This window comes from Dermacentor silvarum, chromosome 4 (assembly GCF_013339745.2).
Source record: "Dermacentor silvarum isolate Dsil-2018 chromosome 4, BIME_Dsil_1.4, whole genome shotgun sequence".
NCBI classification, from domain to species: Eukaryota; Metazoa; Arthropoda; class Arachnida; order Ixodida; family Ixodidae; genus Dermacentor; species Dermacentor silvarum.
This window is the reverse complement of record NC_051157.2, coordinates 95560814-95580259: the sequence shown is the minus strand read 5'-3', so window position 1 is coordinate 95580259 and position 19446 is coordinate 95560814. Positions and strand designations below refer to the sequence as shown.

The 19446-nt window shown below is 44.6% G+C and overlaps 1 protein-coding gene across 1 annotated transcript in view; it reads left to right on the top strand.

Annotated features, from left to right (window-relative positions):
* Positions 1–19446, top strand: part of LOC125944739 (cytochrome P450 2J2-like) — a 287966-nt gene that overhangs the window by 102064 nt on the left and 166456 nt on the right. The window lies entirely within an intron of this gene.

The following is a 19446-nucleotide window of genomic DNA, read 5'->3' as shown; positions in this document are numbered from 1 at the left end:
ATTGAACTCCCAACGACAAGAAACGGCCGACTCGGGGACGGAGGGGGGCGACGACTGAAGAGTTGTTGGGTTTTTGAGTTGCCATATTGTCTGACTGCAAATAAAAAGGTCGTTTCCTTGTAGGCCTCAGTCCAGCACCAGTATTACAAAAATTCTGAAAAATAAATTTGGTTATTGTTTGCTCACTCGTCGTAAACGCATCCCCTCCTCTAGGGGAGAGAGCAGTGGTGGTATTGTCCTGCATCTCATTTCTGACGTTATGAACAAATATAGTTCCTGAAGAGAGTTTGGGCTCTTGGCTTATCTAAAAGAAAAGAAATCAGCCGCCACAGCAAAGGGACATAGCTAGTGGAGTTAAGAAACGTATAAAGACTACACTCGGCATACACAAGTGGCCAAGAATAACGCAAATTTGGTGCTAGAAGAATGACGAGACATGACATGAAAAGGAGGTAAAGCACCTTTAAAGAAACCCGTCAAACTTATGAGACCGAATTCTGTAAGCTCTGCTTATGCTGCACTTGGAAGTTGATTACGATATGAAGTGCTCAAATCTGCAGTCATTTAACTGAACAGTGAAGCATGCAGTTTTTATGTAACCTACCGAAAAGCAGAGTCCAAAGCTGTATGACGAATTCAGATGTGTCACAAACACCGCCTGTGACACATCCGAGGCACGTGCCCACTGTGCCCCCCCCCTCTTGTTATGACACTGCTCAAGCCATAATTTGAGGATCATATTTGCAGTAGGCATGGCAATATGGTCATCTAGTCAATAGATATTACTTGGTGTGATTATAAAAAGGGGTAGCAAGGCCTGTTATGGCAAGCTTACCCACATTTCAAGAATGACAAGAAACAATTCACCGTGGCCTGCATCTGAGCTTTCTAAAAGCATTAACTTATTTATGAGGTACGCAGTGGGGTTCATTTTTGACGGACTCTACTCTTGCTGCAGTTTGAAATCTAGCATTTTACGTTCTTGAAGGCATGTAAAAGCTTCAGTTAGACCAACGTTATTAGTTATTAGACCAACTTATAGTTTGCACATGACAAACGACTGGTAAACTGCAAGGTAACATTTTACTTTGATACTTCATTTCTCCACGAAAAATAACAAGATGGTAAATACATTTGAATCTGCCCTGCAATAGCAAAATGCACAGCTTACGCTTGGATCCCACAGAGGAAGGTTGATTTAGCCGTTCATACGACATATTTTTAAGTGCCAACCCATACTAGGAAATGCACAGGCATATCGAAAACATTAAACGTGGAGACCGAGCCAATAGCAATAATATAGAACGTCCCTGCCAATGTAATCCTACAACAGTAGCCATAGTATTCGATTCCAGTGCATAACTCGCCGCTTGACCAGTCACCGAGTCCATACACAACGCGCCTGTTCACACACCCACCGTGCTCGGAAACCGCAACACGAGACACAAAATCAGACATAAATTCACACCAATTTCATACATTGGCAAAAAAGGTGTCTTATTAATTCAGCCGAAAACAACAATTTCCAATGAGTATTCAGGCAGTTTAACATTCGCGCCAAACTGACCTCACGCAGCGTGCAGCTGTATGCCTGCGGCAACTTGCTAACTGGCGCTAGCGCTGCGCGTAACTTCACTGGCCGCAGATTACCCATGGGCGAAACACACTGTCAAGCGCGCGCCTCAATATAACGAAAGCATGCCGCCAACAAGCTGACGCGTTTTGTTATGTAACTCCTTAGTTAAACAGCGCTCCGCAAACCGTAGACTGCGAAACTGAATAAGTTCAAACACATAAAACACACGCTAAGCACGCTCGGCATTGGCACGGAATCATGGGCTGGTGAAGAAACCATTTTATGCGACGCCGCGCCTCACTTACTATTGAACACGCCGTGCTTCACCGAGGTTTGCGATTTTGAAAGCTCTTACGGATTGCGGCAAGTCATAAAATCACATGCAGTCATCGTGACGACTGGCTTTTTCACGGAATGACGCAGCACGCATACCTAGTCCGTTGGCAATCGCGGCGGCTTAACAGGCTTAACTTCGCAATCACTGCCTGGCGATAGCATGTCATATACGCAGAATGTGCCACGTAAGTTAGAAATCACTTACCGTGGAGTATTTGTTGTTCAATCCAACGAACGATGAACGACTGTCCTCTTTTCGCGGCGGTGAAACGTGGTTGACACACGTTTTCTTGGATGGCCTTGGCGCGCGCCGCCTGCCCGGGCCTGCCCGTTGAACGGATCGCCTTTCTGCGGCGCTGTGCTGTTCCGCGATGTTGTGCGGGCGCGCGGTAGGGCGGCTCCGAAACAAAAAGTAGTGCGCTGATCTCCGCACCAGTTTGCGCGCTGGATGCCTCTTCTCTTACAAGAAAACGATGCGCTCTTTGCTCTGCCTGCTTGAGCGATACATCGCCATGTTCCTGACCAGCCTCATGCAATTTAAGCAGCAGTATATGTTACGTTTTGCTCTCTGTTGCCGCGAGAGTGGAACGGGCATTCTACTCTCTCTCAGATGGGCGGAGTAGAAATAACATTTCACTCTCTCGATGCGGATAGACTGAACAATGCATTTTACTCTCCCCGACATTTTGCGAGAGTAAAACAATGCCTTGGAGAGTAAATCGGCCCCTTCACTCCTGCGATACTCTCCCTAGTTTTTTAGAGTGTAGAAAACTGGGCTACGTCTGGTTAACCCCCTTCCTTTCCTTCCTCCCTTCTCTCGCTCTCTGTCTCTTGTTATCGCTTTCAGTGCTTCACGTTTGGGTGAAACTGGCAAGTCTTACATTCAGCTCTTAAGGGGATTCGGCGGGGGGAGGACAAAGATCACCGTTCACTACAGATGCAGCCTCGTTTCGACATGCCGACAAAATAATAGGTAATCACACTGACTGACGACTGCATGTACGAGATCTTTCCTCTCGCTCATTCTTGTAGCACATCGAACCCAATCATACAACAGGGACATATTAATAATGCAGACAGCAAAATTTACTGGTGAAGTTGCTTCATTGTGGCTTGAATGATTTGCGTAGTAAGCGTGATGCTGGCACGAAAATGCCCTTACTCGAAGGCTGTGCGCTGGTGACTATGTTTTTTTTTTCTTTTTGTAGTATACAAAGTCGGCGATTGAAACACGTATCAAGTACATCTAAATAGTTTCACAATTTTTTGCGGAATCTTAGAATTAAAGTAAACTTACTGAAACAAACTTGTCTTTTTACTGGCTCATTTCTTAACAAAAGGTCTGGAATGCTTCTCGTTGTTGTACACGCGGTGGTGTGAAAGGTGGCCAACAAGCTTGTAGCATCCTTGTGCCTGGTACAATAAGAATAGCTAAAGTACTTCCATCCGTATAGCTGAGAAGTGAATGAAAAAACGTTTGTGTGAGAAAGAACGTGCACCAAAAAGAGACCCTGAAATATCTACATGAATGAAAATTCGGATTTCACTATGCGCGATGTTGAAGACACTTTTTTTGATAAATAATGTTTTAGTGGTTCATATCTGATAGAATTTTTAATGTGTATAGGAGAGGTTGACATTACGGGTGATGTCCACTACTCCTCGCTTAGGTAAATGTACATAGAAAACATAAGGCGGCTCACTATGGCTGATATTACTGGTCCTTGTGAAGCGTAGTGTTTGCTTCTCGACACACTAGTCATTATCTTTCGCCCAGCAGAGATGGATGGCGCCATAGTAGACGAACATGAACGAGTGCTTGCCTTGCCTCCTTCTCTCTTTAATGCGTAAGTATTCTCTGGTGAACTCTCCAGCCCTGTCACGCGAAAATCTGCACAAAAATGCGTAATTTGCAAAGTTAACATATTCAACTGTTATGAATGGCTAAATGTAGATGATTGGTAGCTTGATAGGGAACAATTTCAAGCAAAAAATGGAAAAAGAATACCCATTGAGATATTTGGGGCTCCTTAGAAAATGCTTTGGGAAGCCTATAGTAGGGGGTGGGCTAATGGAAATTTGGGGGTAAGTGAACTTGAAATTTGGGGTTGGATCCACTTGAAATTTGGACATGGGCAAACTGGTATTTGGCGGTGGGTCAAATTGAAATTTACGGTTGGATTAACTTAAATTTTGAGGTGGACCAACTTGAAACCGGGGGGGGGGGGGCCTAGTCAAATTTGCGGGTGGGCCAACTTAAAATTTGGGGCGAACCAACCTAAATTTGGGGTGAGCCAACTGGAAACTTGGACATGGGCCAACTTGAAATGTCGTGGTGATGCAAGTTGAATTTAGGGGTGGGCCAACTTGAAGTTTGGGGGCAGGACTACTTAAATTTGATGATGGGCCAAGTTGAAATCTCGAGGTGGACGAAATTGAAATTTGGAGGTTGGCCAACCTAAATGTGGGGGTGGGCCAACTTGCGATTTGGGGGTGGCTCAATGTCCAATTGAACGCTGCTGAGCATCCTTGGAGTTACGAACACCTCGCGGGCAAGCGAGTGCGCTGAGACGCGTTTTCTTGGCGCGTTTTCATTGGGCCTTACCAAGGCGCAGCCAGAACGCAGCCGAGAGCTTGCGTAGACAAGGAACGCACGCATAACAAATGCTTGCGATAACGACAGCGACATGGCTTCGCGGCGATGCACTCTCCCCTCACGTCACGCCTCACGCGCTACTGCGCTACTGCGGCAGCTGGTGTTCCCTTTCAGTCGCTCTTTTCCGTCGAGGCGCTCTCTTGCCCGGCGTTCCGGCTCAATTGGTACGATTGCATTGGAGGGGCCGATGCGGCGAGAAAATCTGACCACTGTCTACAAAAGCCTAAGCATTCTTTACCACCGGAAAGGCCATGGGTAGGCGCGCATAAGCTAGGGAAAGCAAGTAAGCAAAACTAAGCGAAAACAAAGTCGCAGCCTAACCAAGCAATGCTTACGCATTAGTAGACAATTCTCAAATTTTATGTAGCTTTCTGTTGCCATTTCGCGATAAAGAGCCATACGTTTAATGGCCGAAAACTGTTCATTAAAAACCGTCAAGCCCAGCAACACCTACCACTAGAACACCATTTGTTCTATCTGCCTACTTTAGCACATATAGCACCAATGGATAGAATTGCTATAAGATACGCATATTACTTGCAGAAAAGATCGAACGCGGTAATAGGTTTGTTAGCAGAAAGCTCAGTAATAAAAGTTTTAACTAATTCCTTTATACGACACCATTGCAAATTACCAATTAACGATGGTGAGTTTAAAAGGCCTATCCACTTGGACTTCATTCAATTTAGATACGGACTCACGTACACACCTGTTTCGAGATAGGAATTTGTAAACTTGCACTAAAAATGCTTGCTTGTTCCACTTACGTTTAAAAAAAACGCTGTTTTATGCATTATTACACGTAAATGAAAGGAGAAGGCCAATGTATGTCACCGCACACTTTGAGAACGAATACCTCAGATCTGGTGTCTTGCGACACGGCTTGAGCACACACCGGCAGCAATTAAAGAGTGTAAAGTAGCACGAAAAATAAGGAGAGGCACAAGTGCACATTTCTGTTGTTGTTATTCGTGTTTCGTTTCATTCTGCGCTGTAATCGCATTAGTATGTATGATCAGCCAGCCCGTTTTTATACTTTATTCTCGTGATTGCACTCATGGAAGGTCTTCCGTCTTTGCTTGAGAAAGCGTGCGGTAACGTTACTTGAAAGATTTCGCACGCAGAGAGTCACTCCCGGCTTTTTTCAGGCAATTTCTCGCAGTGACCCGCTAAGAGGTCTTTATAATCAGGCATGCACGGAAGCACTCCTTGAATCCCCGCTCACAATCCGCCACTTTACCTGGCCATCAGATTCACCTACCTGCACTCACTGCGCGAACTTGCAGTCTTTCACGCAATACCCCCTGGGAATGCCTAACTGCCATAGAGACCGGGGCCAGTACACTTAACGCAATTCCCCCATGCACTACATCCCATCTATCTGTAAGGTGACCTGCTTCCGTGAACGCTTATCTCTCTTCTCCCCTGGAACCTTGCTCAGCACGTCCGCAAAGTGCTGTGCGCGTCCGGGTATGCTATGACACTCTCAGCTCAATAGTTTAGGACCAGGAGCGTTATTAGAATAAATTTGTTGTCTTCCTCTCACCATGCCAGTGGTGTGTGACTGAAGAATGCGTGCTACCGCGTATATTGAAACGCGGGAAGGTGGTACAATAGCATTATGGACTCTACCTGAACCGGAAAGCCTCGATTACTTTTGCAGCTGCGTACTAGTGTTGTTTCTTGACATAATGCCTCCCACTTGTAATGAGTGCAACTTCTGCAATGACAAAGACGTCGTATTCTCAAGCGAAAATACCTATGATGCCGACCAAGCGTCACGTGAGGTAGGTGTAGCGCTCTCTTAATATCCTTTTGAACGCCCATTGTACTGCACTTTATTAAGTACTTCTACAGCTTTCAGCGCAAATCCGTAGACATTTTTCATCTCCGCTAAAGTGAAACGCTCTTTTAGAGAAGTATTATTACGAGTGAAAGGATGTTGATGTCACCGCTAACGATAGTTGGTATCATGACTGGTGCAACATGACAAAAGAAAAGAGCGACTAAACAATGGTCATGCTTAGGGGCCTTTATTGAAATAGTTATTTGAAGACTGCCGCTGTAACAAGGTTACTCATTAAGTTTGAGTATTTACGAGTAAAGGTACACGTGCACCAGAGACTACATTTACGACATTATTTTAAGTCATTAGCATCATTCGATGTCTTCGCGTAGCGTATTTTGCAGATGGATATTTCAGCGTTTGAATCTGGAATATATTGTTTACTCTAGAACACCATCTTTATGAAGTATTATCTCTTTAAATAAGAGCGCTGTTTGAAAATACTAGGTTAACATTGGCGAAAATATGGTATTGCATAAAGGAAACGCTTTAAAATTTCACTGACTAACATAGGGATGAACATGGGCAAACGCTGCGATTGTAGCTACGAATAAAGTTCGCGAGGTTACTGCATGGAACTTTTCGTTCGCGCCAAACTGAAGTCATAAGAAAGTATAAATGGCTGTAGCTGTAACCAAAAAAGTTCCCCTTGCACAGTTCGTCTGCGATGTTTTGCAACCATAAGAGCATTTGTTAAGGTATTTAACGTTAAGCATGACAACGCTACTATTCATTTTCTGTTGTGCGTGTTTACTTTCAGACACTGTTAGGGCAGTGTGAATTATTACCTGCGATACGTTATCTAGCTTAGCAAAATGTCATATAGAAAAAATCACGTAGACTTATTTGAAGCGTGAAATGTTACTGTGGCCCAGTTTCCTACGCCGCAGGACACTGTCATCCGTATTGGAAAAGCTGACCGCCTTTCACATCTTTGCTTTCACTTGATGCGCGCATCTGCTGTTCGTCACACGGCTGCATAATCATATCTCATATAACGGGGCTGGGTTCAATCCCTCCTGAGTGGTTTAGGTGCGTCCCGCACCACTGCACTTTGATGAGGAAGAGTGTAGACGCTTTTCCGTGTATTGCATCACTGGAGGTCTGGAAGCCTTCGTGTGCCCGTTCTCAATTGCCATAAACCTGCTGTTCTCGAATATTTATCATGTTTTCCATATTCACGATGCCTCGATGTGAAAGAGCAGTACCATGGAACGTGTCACGTGTCATTAAGGTCACTATAAATTTAATCCCAGGATGTGCAGGTCGTTGGTTCTCTTACAGCGGCTTAATCGCACGTCCACGCTTAAGCCTTCTTAGCCAGCGCTCAGGACTTAAGCTTGGTTACAATATCAAATTTAGACTTGCATGGGAAGTGGAATTTTAAGAAGTCTACGGAATTGTTAATGATCTGCTGCGCCGCCACCAGCTGTTACCTCGTTCATTATCTTTTGCATTGTATATGTATTCTAGACTAACACGCAGTCGTTACAACAAATTGCACACAACGACAAGAGATAACATCAAAGTGACGTAAATTCTTAACTACGAAGGCAGCTCTGGTAGTCTGTCTGGGATCGCAAAGTTACTATTCGCAAGTTTTCCTTTGAAATGCAAATCATGTGCAGGGACGCCGATGTCTGGCTAAAACGCGGTCCACTATGAAGCTTTATAGAAGAGTCCGAAAAGGCGACATATAGTTTTGAGTTTATCTTGAATTAAAAACAGCGAAACACGAGACTAACACAGTGCTGTGTGCTGTTTGTGTTCTTTTTCTGTTGATATTTCGTTTTTTTTTCCACTCAAGAGAATTCACTGTTGGACAACTTCACTGCTGTTCCCTTTAAAGCTTACAAGCACTAATGCCTTTGATAGATAGTAAAAAAAAAGAATAGTGTGCGATTTATTCACTTGAACCACGCGGCACATAACAGGCTTCACAGCTCAATTTACTTTTATATGCAAAACGCTTTCCATTTTTTTTTAGTTCTGACGTCCAGGCACGCAGTCAGGCTTATCTTGTTTTTGTTCCTAATAAAAACGTAACGATGAACACCAAAGGTTATGCTGACCTTCCTTACTGTGTTTGAACATACTCTGGAACATGTAAATGTTGATTATACAGGGTGTCCCAGCTATCACGCAGCACGATTTAAAAAAGAGGAACGGTTTTTGGTTAGACGAGTAGCCAATAGATTCCAGTAAAAGCTGCATGTCTGTAAAATATATACAAAACAAGGTGCAACCTGCATATTGCAATATCTATTTTATTCGGAATATTTCGTCCGTCGCCTTCCGATGTATACAAACCAAACAGTGTTACACTCGTGAAAAAACGAATAGCGCTCTTTGGAAGGACCTGGCCTTTGCGCCATTAAACACCACATGTCATCATCATCTGAAAACACAAGGGTAAATTCAGCGCTCTGTACATGCGACGGTCGTTTAATGGTGTGTTTTCTGTTTACTAATAATCTCCATTCCAGACTGAACGAGCACGTAACTCAGCCTCCTTTTTAACATTGGTGCTTAAAGATATAAATGATATTTTTCGCACATTTTACTCGAAAAGAAGTCGCGCTCTAAATTTTATCGCAATATATAAGCAGAAAAGCTGCTATTATTGCAGTAGATAGCGGCGGATGAACAATCACACATTTACCGTGAAATGGCTAACTAAGCACAGTTACACAAATATCTTCCATTTTTGAATTGTTTTTTGCTGATACACAAACTGCCTGATTTTAAAACACTTTGGTGGAAGTTGCTCGAAACTTAGGGCCAGAATACGGCAGCATGAGTCAGCTAACACTGCTGCGTGGGGGCTCTCTGTATTGCTCTTCACTCAGTGTAACGTGGTTGTGGAATGGAGATTTTCATCTGTTGCTGTGGCGGTGCTTGAGTGTTGCGATATACTTTCCACGACCACTTTTAAACAATTATTCTCTCTAATTATTGTTTTCTGAATGGAAAATGGGACAGCGTAAGGGCGCATAACTTCTTGTCCTCTTCACCGTTACATCTGTAAATTCACGCACACTCTTCTTTAAGGCTTCAGTCGTGTTCCTAACGAGATGACTGAGGAAGAACCATTGCCAGCCAAGATTATGAAGCCTCAATAGAAGTGATAGAATCTCACCAACGCTGCTGCTGAATTACTGTTGCAGCCAATTTCTCTAGCCTGCTCTTGCAAAGAACTTCATCGACATATGTGAAATTCTCACGGGAATTGTGCTGATACATGCTATGATATAAACAAAAAAATGCAGAATTGCAGAAATTTAGCGATTCTTGGCACAGACTGTGGATACCAGCACGCTTAAGAGAGACTTAAAGTAAATTGCTACCTACCACTGCGGCAAAGAATTTTTTTTCTTGTTGTTGTTTTGGGAGGCTTTGTGTAAAAAATTATAGGATAGGGTTCCGCGGGTGCAAACATAATTGTGCGTTGATTACGCTAGTAAAGGAGGCATAAAATATGTAAAAGCCCATTTGGTAGATGTATATAACACACATCGTGACATAATGACTAAATATAAAAGCTGCAATGACGCCATGTTTATATATTCATTCCTTTGTGGATTTAGCACACTGCAGTATAAAATATTGTGATGAGGGAGACTAGAAAAGCCATTACTGTGTTACTTGAGGGTACCTTGACTATTATTCTTAACCATCTCGGGGATATTAAAAGAATAGAACAGAAAAATGTTTTACGTATAAACATGAAAAGTGAACAAAAACGAAGAACAAGCTGAGCGAACCTGGAAAAGGTCGTACAAAGTGTATGGTGAATGTTACGTCGACAGGGTGCCCGAGCTCTTCATCAGCTTTGGTTGCTCCCACCCTGAGGATCCTGAACCCCAAGGCTTTACTTCTGCTACTAGTTAGTGCCACACGAATCATAATATACTTGTACCTTCCTGGGAGTTAAATATATTGGACAAACAGACCTTATTAACCAGATATTAGTTCTGCATAGGTTCTTCTGACGTAAAATATCCACTTGAGGATGCAGCCCAACTTGCATTTGCGAACTGAAAGTAAAAAAAAAAAAGAAAAAGAATGCATCTGGCTTTTATTTGTTCTTTTTTCTCTTCGTAACTGTGCAAATATAAGCTTTAGAAAGGCCCCGAGCCCACATTAACAAATCTCGACTTACGCAATCTCCTGTTTGTACGGTGCCGACTGCAGTCTCGCGCCTGCCTTTTCAACTAGCGATCGCCGCGATTGCAATATGTTGTCCATTGCCATTGCCAACACCGACGGCATTCGAGTGAAGAGGCCCTGAACCGCCTTTCTTTAAAATCTCAGAAATGCCTTGGGACTAGTATTGTGCGTCCCAAGTATATGTTACCGAAACAATTTTTCAAAATGACGCAGTACGAGCGTAGATACTACCGAACGCAGCATTTAAGTTTCTCATTCCTCCTGAAAGTCCTTTGTTCCGAAGGAGCGAGACAGCGCTGGTTACAGTATCCCGCCTACGGCGTAATGTCTCTTATAATAAATGTTATGTTCCTTCTTTCGGCGGTAAATGACGGCCGCTGCTGGCCACACATTTATTTCAGGTCACTGTTGCTGTATAGTAACAGTGGTTATCACTTTGCTGCGCTGCAGTGTATACTGATAGATGCACGAGTCTTTTTTTTTTCTCTTACCAAGTGGCATGAATAGCACATTTACTTTCACACTTATGTCTGCGGCAACAACACGATTTCTAAGGCTTGAACGAAACGTGTAGTCGTCGCTCGTGCGAGTACATCGGTAGCATGCACAGCGATTGATGCTGCACTCCGGACTCGTACTGAAGGGATCACTACTGTAACGAGCTTCGACCATGAGGTGGCGCACCTCGAGGTTGTGTAACTCGAGAAGCAGATGACGTCTCTCACGGCAGGTCTAGTGTGCGCGGTGCGCTCTGGTGCGCGTACTGTCCTGGTACAATTTAGGCCCTTATGCCGGCTCACGTCGCCACACGCCTCTGATCCATGTCACTGGCAGAGACCAGTCAAAACACTCAGTTCTCGACGTACGCGTAGTTGGACAGTGAGCTGGCTCGTGGCATCACTTCGTGGCAGGCGCGGTATCTACTTTTGGCAGCAGGCGCAGCTACGCGCGTAGTAGCCACCCTAACTGTATAGTAGTGAACTGTAGGGAACTTGCTATATACATGGCAGGGCGAGAGTGCGCGCTCACGCTCGTATGCTTCAGTCTGGCCATGCCACATGATGGAAAGCTGGTTTGTCCCACAGAAATAGAATACAAATCTAAATTATGCATTACGAAGGCTTATCTCTAATACAATGACGAAATGATGTCTGCCGAGGTGTCTTGCAAGGAGCGGCCGGAAGCGAAGCTGGCGAAGACTGAGCACACCCTGCGAGGCGTAGCGTGGGTCTGGTCTGGGCTTAAGTTTCGGGGGGTTCGAGGCGAGTTGAGCGTTGGAATCTAAGCGAAAGTAGCGACACGACGGCTACAACTCCATCCCACCCGCTCCAGCTTCCGATGAGCTGTGCGGCCGAAGTTTCATTCTTATGTGTGCAAGCGCGGCCGACTGTGAGAAGGCGACAGTCAGCTTCTTTTGGAAGGGCATACTTCTTATCGAAATTTCAAACGCATATATTACCATACTTTAGCCTGGTTAGTTAACTACGTGGATTAATACACACAATACCAGTAGGATGAATATCACTGACGTAGACTAATCTAAACACCCTTATTCACTTATGCCAGATGTTGCCAAATAGCAGTCTCTATCAAAATCTACTCAATGACAAAACATAGCAGCCTCGGGACAGCTTCAAAACGGGTGAGGAGAATGCCTCTGCTTGAAAAGAGGGTATTTGTGAAAAAGGCAACTTCGCGCTGTGCTTCTGAAATCCACGCGTTGCGCACGACTGCAAAATTGATGTAGATTTTCGCAGCAGCGTATGCTATTCGCATGACGTGTTTTTTCACCAAGCTCATGAGGTGGTTCAGGACCCGTTTAGAGATGTTTCGGGGAATGCAGCCCCAAGTTTCATGGACGCATATAAAAAAAAAGTTGTCGAACTATACCTTTACATTTATGATATCACCGACAAATTATCCGCAATCTTGAGGAAATTATAATGATCGCGTCCTGATAATATGCAAAATGCAACAGTATGAGTAGCCACACTCCTGCCAGAATATAATGGTGGCCATAGAAATTTTTTTATTGTTGAGCCGCGTCAAGGTAATAGGCCCGCTGTTTCACAATGAATATTCTGCACGCTGTTAATTACGCAGTTTTTGTTATAAAACTAAGGTTATATAACGTAAAACTATTCTATTCGAGTTTTATTCCAATCTACTGACGACAAATTTACAAAACCGCCTACGCAAGCAGCGGTGGGGAACAAGGCAGTTTAAAAAAAGAACTTCTTGGTGGCGACCCGCAACATTTCTTGAACCGCCTCATCAAAACCTCTCCTCATTTATGAGACGTCCCTTGTGTTTGGTTTTAAATCGACTAGCATTGGCCCAACCATGACAGGCACCCTTATCTCACCGGCTGGCGAGGAGCGCGCATGGGTGGAGAGGATCTTAATGGCACCTAGCTTGACCGAGCGAAAGTAGGTCACCGGGAGATGAGAGCAGCACCCGCGCCTCCGAGTGGTGGCAGCTGCACTGATGTCCCGCCAGCGTTGCACATGAGAGGCAGATTCATTGCTGACAAATCTACAGCGAAGTTTACCTCGAGGTAGGGATTGTGCGTATTGATTAGGGACATTGGGAAATTTGTCCATATGTAAAAAAATTACGTGCCAACACATTGAAACCGTGAGACTGCTGACGTGACGGCGTGTTTTGATTTCAGCACTTGCAAATTACCTTGGCATTGCCTTCTGAACAATGACTTTTGATCGTACAGCCACGCATTGAACGCCTCTGGCTTAGCAAACGACTTCATGTCGATGCGCTGGGCTCTTTAACGAAGCAGTTCCACTGCGATTTTGCCGTCCGTACGCCTGTCTGTGCACTCTTATTGAAATATTTATCTGTAAGGTGCGAAAGAAACGTATACTGGAACACCAAACAAAGCTGGACGAGCTAATATGGGCATAAGCGGACACATATACCCAGCGCCAAGCAAGACAATGTGGTATTGGCGATAAAAAACTAATAATGTATGCGTATACTACAATTTACCGTGAACCGCCCACAGGCAGAGCGATTTCGGACATAGTCGCAATGTTTATATGGTTGGGAGAGTTTTGCATTGGAAGAGGAGGAGGAATAAACTTTATTTACAGAAATGATCAGACGGTAAAATTGTCCGAGGTGGGAAGAACGAAAAAAAAATTACCTGTGTACTTGGCTGCTTTGTTTCACATGACCCGTAAGTCCGTAACTCCGGTAGTGCTACGTCAGTACGCGGCATGCAAAATGAAAAATAATACACGTCATTTCCATCGCTTGATGAAGCGCCACACTGTTTTCACATTGGTATATTCTTTAAGAGAAGTCAGGCACCCATCTGGCTTACAATTCGAACAAGGTTCCGTGTAAGATTGGCACATTGCTCAAGGTGTCCGAAAGTTTAGAAGAACGTGTTGTTGGGCGAGATGGTGCATCTTAGCCAATATTTTATTGCGATAGCAATTATATGGACACTCCAAGCACATCGTCGTCGCCGTGAGGTTCCGTATAACGCCCAATGACGATAAAACCGTCGCCGCGCGCCGTACGCTGCGTGTGCGAGTGAAAGCTTGCGAGGGTGAGCCGGCAACCGGAGCTTAATCTTGCGCACGCAAGAGAGGAAGGCAGCCGCAGGCGCGCGGTCTTCGTTCGCGCGCGAGGCACGGGGAGGAGGCGACGGAGACGGTGGGGGGGGGTTGTTTTGCTCTTGCGGCTGCTGCTGACGCAGCTGCCGCCCGGGCACGAATCTTGAAAGCGACCTGCAACGTGGCCAAAGTGTGCGTTCGCGGGGCCTCATCTTCCAAGCGATCTGCGATGGGCACAAAGTGCATGCGCCGAGTGCCGGTAGCTTCGTATGCGTTGTGCTTTCGACGTTTAGTTCGCGTTGAAGCTAGAGCGAGCGCGAAGATCAATTTCCTCGCTGCCGCTGGCGCGCTTTCTCACTTCAGCGTTTTGACGAGTTTCCACGGTCATCGAGCGACATGTGTTCACGTTTACCTGTGCGCGTATGACACCGTGCTTGTTTATTTGGTTAGTAAGCGGACATTTGCAACTTTATGCGACCGGTAATACTACTGTCCTTACTTCGTATAGCTGTCTACTAATTTGCTATCGCAATCGATGCTTCACCTTTCGGGCGATAATGTGACTTTTTTAAACTGCGCGAATGAACGACTACGGAGAGAGGATGAAACAAGGACAGGCGCGTTCTGTGAATCAAGGACTGCGCCTGTCCTTGTTTCGTGCTCTCTCAGTGGTTTTTAGTTTGTGCTGTTTAAAAAAGTGTCAAATATCTTTGAACAACAGCAAAGCAGGCGCGATAAAGCGTCAAAGTAGGACCGGAACGAGCAGCATGGCATGCATAGGACCAGCACTAAAGCAGGTACAGAACAAGCCTTTAGGCAGACATAGGAAAAGCATGAAAGTAGGCACGGGACCAGCGCTAAGGGAGGCACAGGACAAGTGCAAAGGCATGTCACTGGAAAAGTACTACGGTAGGCACAGGTCAATGCATATAGCTGCCTTCTTTGTCGTGTATAAGCTGTGCGTTTCTTAAGCGTGCAGATATGAACCAACTATCACAGCAACACGTTCTATAAATTGCTCTTATATATAAGGTTCAACGTTCTGATCGGAGTGACTATGAGAGATGCCGTAGTGGCGAAGTTTGGCAAGGCCCCTCAGGGTTTCTTCAACGTGCGCCTACACTATGAAATTTAACGTAATTGGATTCCCCTTGCATCATAATTCGGCAGAAGCTGGTTAAAATCAAACGGGCAAACGTACCCTCAACAGCGGGCTACCACAGCCATAGAGCTGTCAAATGTCAGAACCACCACAATAACGTTCACATATTGGTGTAAAGTGGCTCACACTTCGCTACTGTTCCGAGTTCTAGTGCATATATTTCGTAAAAAAGGCAGGGGCTAGTTCCTGCTCTATGTGTTTTGTAACTTGTTTCTCTGGGTATTTTCCGCATATACTGTATATACGAGGTGTGTTCAAAAAGAAACCAAACTTTTGCTACAACACCTTTACTGCTTATGGTGCAACATTTTAAGTGCTGTCCCCTTCAAAATAGTCCCCTCTACTGGCAATGCACTTTTCCCATCTTCCATTTTTGGAAAGCCTCCTGGAACGCACTTTCTGGAATGGCGCGCAGGTCTCTTCTCACATTGTCCTGGATCTCCTCTACGGTTCGGAAACGACGTCCTTTCAAGGTGGTTTTCAGCCTGGGGAATAGAAAAAAGTCTGCTGGGGCTAGGTCCGGAGAATATGGTGGGTGGGGCACAACAGGAGTGTGGTCTTTTCCTAAGTAGCGGCCAACAAGGAGCGACGCATGAGCCAGGGCGTTGTCAGAATGCAACATCCAAGCCTGATTTTCCCACAATTCAGGCCTCTTACTGTGCACAGAATGTCTCAAACGTGCTAGGATTCCCCGGTAAACTTCTTTGTTTACCGCCTGACCATGTGTCACAAATTCCTGATGGACAATGTCTTTGCAGTCAAAAAACTAAACCAACATCACCTTCACTTTTGACCGACTTGAACGCTGGAACGCTTGAGCCACACATAGCACCGAGTGCGACTCATACAGTTTTCCCGTATGCCTGGTTAAGCAACTGAAATGTCTATGTGAAAGTTTTCCCAAGTTTGTAGCAGAACTTCACACACGCACACACGCTGTTCTTCCAATTCGTTCATTGTCGCTTTGGCATCAATCCGAAGAACAGCTTGTTCTTGTTCTTACTTCAGCGGCTGCCGCTCGCCAACTAACGGTCAGAGCGAAACGCGGCGGATGGCAGTTTGTTCTCTAATTCTGCCGCTGCATGCGCCCAGTAGCCGCAGCGCGCTCCCTCTGCCGGTTGGCGCGCTATTTATTAGTTCGCTTTCTTTTTGAGCACACCTCGTAGTTTGAGGATACAGAAATTAAACTAAATTGCAACGTCCGGCATGGGCCCTACGTTCATTTGTACTTTTTTTAATTCTTGGAATACACACATGCACGTTCTCCAACTAGGCAATCACATATCTTTCTGGCCACTATTACTTAACAATACGCTATACCGGTAACAAAAGTTCTTCCTAATTTGAAGTTTCTCGTTTTACGCTGAAGTAAATTTAGCACCGTTGGTAAGAGATCTAGTGCGTTGGTAAAGAATCCACGTACCTGTAACGGGCCTTTGGATTCTTAAGCAGCAATAAAAAAGACAATCATATAAAAGCCGAAATAAATTCGACAAGCATCGCTCTGGGTTGTAGATGATGAAAAAATATCCTAGTAGAATATAACGTCAGGCTAATTCCATTCAAGAACAGGCTTTAGTGCTAGGCTGCATCTGACGACGCAGCTGCTGCAGTTTCATAGGCACATAAGGCAGGGCCCCACGCTATCCGCCGTTTTCACCTTTGTAACAACTGCTCTTTCAATGAATTTTTGATAACCGCCTTTAGAAAAACGAGTCGTAGCGCATTCAGCTACCGTCTGTGCTCTAATCTGTACTTGATCTGATTTCGAGACAGCGAATTTGACCAGGAGCTGCAGTTAAAAAGTTATGACACTCTTTCAAACATAGGAGCAAGCTGACAAGGCTCATTGGGCAGTTCTGGACTTAAAGAAATATATAAATTATAGCAACCTTCGAAAGGAAACAAAATGTATTTAATCATTACGAATGATTGCAAAGTTTAAATCTAAACAAAAGCTTTAGCCTTGCCCGTTTCTACCCTAATACACGTGTAACAGAATTGCATTAACTGGGCAACAAGGGAGGTGTCCGGAATCAAATTTGTGGCTTGTGAATTATCAGTGAAAGTCCCGAAGTGGTTGAAGGAGGTCCTTTATCTATACTCTCCAGTATTCAGATAAAATAAAAATAAAAGATAGGACAATTTGTCGGAAGTGTAAACGTTACACCCTTACCTTGGTGCATCATGATGTTTGATTTACGTATGTAAATCAAACATCAATATCTTAAATTCGAAACACGAAAAGCGGAGCAACAATGACTCGGTGGGTTGAAATTAACGAACTACGTTCCTACTCAAGAACGACAGTGTGTCCCTCTCCCTCCACCCTCCCGCCGCTTGGTTTAACTGCATTAGCAGTCATCACTAGGTGCGTACACAAGACAGGGCACTCAAGCGTGAGCGCAGCTTAGTCTGTGCACGGAGCCGGAATTTGCATAGATAGCACAAACGCTTATACAACGTAATAGCGTTTGCCCCTGCTAACGGGGTAAACACTAACTTCACTAAAGTTTACGAAAACTTTACTGAAGTGTTATAAACAGAAACTTTACTAAAGGTTTCGAAGGAATGTCGAACAAGAAGGTTTAAAGATTACGTCCACGATGTCAGTGTTTGTGTGTTTTATAAAATAAGTTTACCTCCGTTTTTCAGCTGCTTCAATCGTTACATATTCCTGTCTGGCGTCACACTGGGACTAAGCTGTGCACCGCTCTTATTCTAGCACAATGGAATAATTCGCACTCGCATTTTTTGGTTGAATTGTACTATTGCGGAAATTCGGCCAGGTATAAGAAGTTATTTGCAGCCAAACGTTTCAATGGTGCTTTTACATGTTTGCACCACAAAGCTTAGGTGACCAACATCCTATAACTTATTGTGCAAGTTCATGACTATATATATAACGTACAATTTCTATCAAAATGTACCTTGTTGATGGCATTGTACTACACACACACGCGCGCGCACGCTCGCGCGTACACACAAACACGCACGCACAACACACACACGGACACACACTCGTGCACACCCACGCACACACACACAGTGTGTGCGTGTGTGTGTGTGTGTCGTTACACACAAACACGCACGCACAACACACACACGGACACACACTCGTGCACACCCACGCACACACACACACAGTGTGTGTGTTTGTGCGTGTGCGTGTGCGTGTGCGTGTGTGTGTGTGTGTGTGTGTGTGTGTGTGTGTGTGTGTGTGTGTGTGTGTGTGTGTGTGTGTGTGTGTGTGTGTGCAACACTAGTTTTTCGAGCACCTCTTACCGCTGCCTTAGCAGACAATAGTTCACAGCAGGTGAGCGATAGGAGCAATTCTATTTTTGTTCCCCGTCTATTGTCTGAAATAATTCTATATGGACACTCCCGAATGGCCTTAATATCATGGCTACATTTCTGCAACACCTTCTCGAATGCTCCCTATCATGCCTGCGATGACATACGTAATTTTTTCCGATTGCCTTCGCGTGAACTTTATGAACTTTCGACGGCTCCCTTTGCTGTAAGCACTTCCCTTTTTTTTGTTTCTTTCGAGTGTGAAAAGACATGATGCAACACAACACTCACGGATATGCTTCATCAAGTCCTGTTTACCGCGCTAGCACAGTAAGCCTGTTGTCGCGACCTTCTAGTACACATTGGCAGGAAAGATGGTAATATGTCACATGACAGCGTGTTCGTTAGGTCATCAGCGGAAGAATTTTGTGCGAAATGGTGTGGTTGCATCAACTTACGTATTCTACATATAGCAAACAAAACAAAAAAAAAGAAGAGAGAAAGAACGCAAAGAAGAAGCCGTGAACAAATGTGGATGCCCTACTGAGACATCCCGCATGCAATTCTAATAATTTCGGAAATTTTCCCCATCATCCTTACAGGATCTATTATGTATGTATATATATATATATATATATATATATATATATATATATTGCCGCGCCTGTACTCCGATGAAGAGGAGGACTATACGAGCAGGCATGGGCGTTTCTATCAAGGCGCGGCGAAGAAGAAGTCGCAGTAGCGCGCTGTATTAAAAAGGCGACCTGCTGCTATCCCTCTTGATCAGGGCTGTGCGACCTCTGTTTTTGACGTTGCGGCACT